At 43.2% G+C, this 4,137-nt stretch overlaps 1 pseudogene; it reads right to left on the bottom strand.

The window, feature by feature from the left end:
* Positions 1-3,046: 3,046 nt before the first annotated feature.
* On the bottom strand, positions 3,047-3,770 carry LOC132024138 (ferritin light chain-like; annotated as a pseudogene).
* Positions 3,771-4,137: the final 367 nt, after the last annotated feature.

The raw sequence follows: 4,137 nt of genomic DNA, 5'->3' as shown, positions 1-4,137 counted from the left end.
CTAACACTTCAAGCCCCATTGGATTCACCAGTCTGAAGACCTAGTGCCAGAATTGTTTGTGTTGTGGCCTGAATCAGCTTCTCTCGCTTGGGACTCCCTTGAGGATAGTAACCTTATGCATTACTCAGCAACAGGGTCGGAGGCGTACACCCATACCTCGTATACGATGCCTTCAAACTCCTGTGAGGTCCAAGCCAAACTTGTTGTTAGTGGTGAGTTGTGCATGGTATAATGAGTTTTATTTCACTTTGGAAGACATATTTTGATATTATACAGACGTATCAACTTCTGGAAATGTCTGTCAGATTCCTTAGTTTCCAGTGGATGTATTTCCCAAACTTTGATACACATAGGTTTTATAGGGTGTCTAGGATATCTGTTTCTGCTTGCTCACTTGGTCTTTTAGCATTATGGCATCTCAGCTGTGGTCCAGCATAATGTTCTATGGGTTAGCAAGAAGATTAAAAAATTCCTCTGATCTACAATGAATTCGTGGCTGCTAGAGGTGGGAGACTGGGATAGGTCAAATGGATGAAGGCAGTCAAATGATACAAACTTCCAGTGATAAAATAAATCCTAGGGATGTGATGTACACTGTGGCAACTATAATTTATAATACTCTATTGCATATTTGAAAATTGCTGGGTACCTGGGTGGCTCAGTCATCAAGTGTTGACTTTGGCTCAGGTCATGATCCCAGGGTTCTGGGACTGAGCCTCACATTGGGCTCCCTGCTCAGTGGAAAGTCTGCTTTTCCCTCATTCTCCCCACTGGGTTGTGTTCCCTCTCTAGCTGTCTCTCTTTTCTTTCAAATGAAATAAAATCTTAAAAAAAAAAGAAGAAAGAAAATTGCCAAGACAGTAGATCTTTTTTTTTTTTTTTTAAAGATTTTACTTATTTATTTGACAGAGAGAGATCACAAGTAGGCAGAGAGGCAGGCAGAGAGAGAGGAAGGGAAGCAGGCTCCCTGCTGAGCAGAGAGCCCGATGCGGGACTCGATCCCAGCACCCTGAGATCATGACCTGAGCCGAAGGCAGCGGCTTAACCCACTGAGCCACCCAGGTGCCCCAAGACAGCAGATCTTAAGAAAAAGTTCTGATCACAAGAAAAAAAAAATGTAATTATGTATGGTGACACATGCTACCTAAATTTATTGTGGTGCTCTTTTTGCAATATATACAGATGTCAAATTATTATGTTATATACCTGAAGTGGTTATATTGTCATACATCAATTATACCTCAATTTAATAAGTTGCATTAAAAAAATCCCTCTGATCTAAGTTATGGCATAAAGCAAAAGAATTAATGTAGTTCTGAGTCTAGGATGGTGAATATGTACTGTTATTCCTGTCAGGTAAAAACAAATTTCTAATAGAGAAAATATATTTACCGGATCCATAGTCACACAGCAGACCCACAGGATGAAAAGACAACCTTTAGAAGAGCAGCTTTAATTGTAGTCATCACTTAATAACACTTAAAATAATGCACCCTAATTTTCTGTCTTTTGCAGAGCCAAATAGGCCAGTTAAAGAGATGTAGGAGGGATCACCATGTGATGGCAAAAAGACTTTTTGCCAAAGTCTTTGTTGGTGGACTACCTGTGCTCGTGCCCCAAGGATTCATTATTTTGGTATAGAGGGGAGTGTTACAGGTACTTTTGTCTTGTCTGATTCCGAAAGCCCTCCCACTACAAGTCAAGGAACCACCGTGGCTGTTCTACTGATTGCCGAGTATATTCACTCAAACTACATTGTCAGGAACTATGAAAATAACAAAAGAATATGTTCAAGGATGTAGTGGGCCCACCGAGAGATTCCACTATTCCTAAATTCCATTTTTCAATGGACTCTCTTAAATATCCATTTTTACCTATGGGTCATGGTGGTTTTCTGGAATACTAAGGATTATCTTGAGTTCAGAAGCAACATCCAGTTATACTTGAAAGGTCCAGATATTTCACTTTTTCTAGTATTAAATTATCTTAGCTTTCTTTCCTGTTTGTCACAATGCTTACCACTCCTAATTATTTCTTAGATTTGTTAGGTTCCCTTTGCCTATACCCTGTTGGCTCTTAAGTCCATGATCCCCTGCTTTAAACCCTTGATCAACTCTTGGCAGGGCCAAAGCCCAAGAGAAAGTAGGACTGACCTATATCAGGAGAACAAATGCCTTTCAAAGCAGAAGATTTTGCCTCCATTTCCCAAACCAGTCAAACCTTCCAGGAGTGGTTCTTTAAGCTCCCTGTCAATATGGAGAGTAAGCCATTCAACAAGAGAGAGACCAAGACTAACTGTTCTGGGATGAAAACCTTTGGTCAGCCTTTAAGCAAGACCAAGGCAACAGCTCTCCAAGGGTATGCCCTATGGTCATGAATATCTCTCCCTAAGGTACTTTATGGCCTGGTATCCCAGAGTCTTTCATCTCTGTGCCTGATTTGGGACCTCTCCTAGCCTGGAATCTTCTCTGCCTCTTAATACCCCCAACTGCTCGGCCCAGCTGAGCACTAGCAGAAGAGGTCCCCCAAGATAATAGGTGAATTTTCATGGCGGAGATAATGATTTTAAAATATATCCAAAAATTCTTCGACAAGTCTTATCTTAAAAGGTGGAGCCTAATTCTTTTCCTCTTGAATATAGGCCTGAAAGATCAATTACTTTCCAAAAAAATCAAATGTGGTGGAAGCCACAGGCTGTGACTTCAAGGCTTGGGTCATAAGAAGCATGGTGGCTTCCTCCTTGTTCCTGCATTTGGACTGCTCACTTGAGACAAGCCAGACACCATGCTGTGAGTTCATTCAAGCAGTTTGTAGAGAAGGTCATAGGAAGGAGAACTGGGGTCTCCTATCCACAGCTGTGTAAGTGAACTATCTTGGATGTGAATCCTTCAGGGTCAATAAAGTCTTCAGATAACTGCAACCGCAGCCCAAATCTTAACTACACACATCACTGGAAACCTTGAACAAAGCTGTTCCAAATTCCCGACCTATACAAATTACAGAAGACGCTGTGTTCATTGTTGATTTAAGCCACTTAGGTTTTGGGCTAATTGGTTATTGTTGTTGTTGTTTGTTTATTTGTTGGGGGTTGTTTTGCTGCAAAGAGCTTTCTTGTTTCCATTTGGTTCTTGGCTTGGGAGAGGGTTCCAGGGTGGTTAAAAAGCTTCCAAGTAGCTTCAAGGAGAGTCTCAGGCCCAAGCCCTGGCACCAGGAGGATACCAGAGGGGCCCTTCAAAGGATGCTGGGCTTCAGAGTCCTGCTTGAAGGTGAGCCCTTCAAAGAGATACTCACCCAACCCAGTCTGGGAGGCAGCCAGCCTGCAGAGGTGAGTCAGGCAGTTTCTATCTTCTTGATGAGTTTCACCTCCTTATCTAGGACACGGCTCTCCAGGAAGTCCCAGAGATGGCTGTCTCCATGGATGGATCTCAGGGCATGCAGAACTGAAAGGGCCTGGTTCAGGTTTATCTCCAGAACTAGGGCAGTTGGCATGGTGTCCAGGGTTTTATCGCACTCGTCTTGGGATGGCTTCTGCACATCCTGGAAGGGGACATGGCCACTGCTCTGGTCTTGCATCTTCAAGATACACTTAGTGCCCTTGTGCTTCTCCTCAGCCAACTAGCAGAAGAGGGGCTCACGCCCTCCAGAGCCACATTGTCACAATCAAAATAGAAGCCTAGAGAGATAGGTGTAGGAGGCCAGCAGATATATATTGACCAGGCGACAGTGGCGTCCACTTCCGTGGAATAATTCTGATGAATCTGGGAGCTCATGGTGGATTGGTAATAAGGAGCTAAGCTCAAAATAGGGTGTTGGGGGGTTCCAGAAGCAGAAGGTGGCTGAGAAGATGGCCCCAAAAGTTGTGACTTGAAAAAATGTTGGAGGATGGTTAGAGGCTGATAAAAGGGGTGTTCCTGGGTCTGTTCTGCCCAAACACTGTTGCAGATCTGTGGACTGCCAAGTGCTCCTGGTTTGGGGCTAATTTGTTACATGGTGACTGATAACTAATACAGGGACTTGGCAACAACCTTTTTTGCTATCCATGCTATTACTCATGCTGGTTGTGGGAATTATGAGCCAGACGAGACAGAATAATTTATGATAGGTCATTGGAAAGACATTTTGGAAAGTCTGACCTCT

Source organism: Mustela nigripes, chromosome 9 (genome assembly GCF_022355385.1).
Source record: "Mustela nigripes isolate SB6536 chromosome 9, MUSNIG.SB6536, whole genome shotgun sequence".
In the NCBI taxonomy this organism is placed as follows: Eukaryota; Metazoa; Chordata; class Mammalia; order Carnivora; family Mustelidae; genus Mustela; species Mustela nigripes.
Note: the sequence above shows the minus strand (reverse complement) of the source record. Positions and strands in the feature narration are given on the sequence as shown.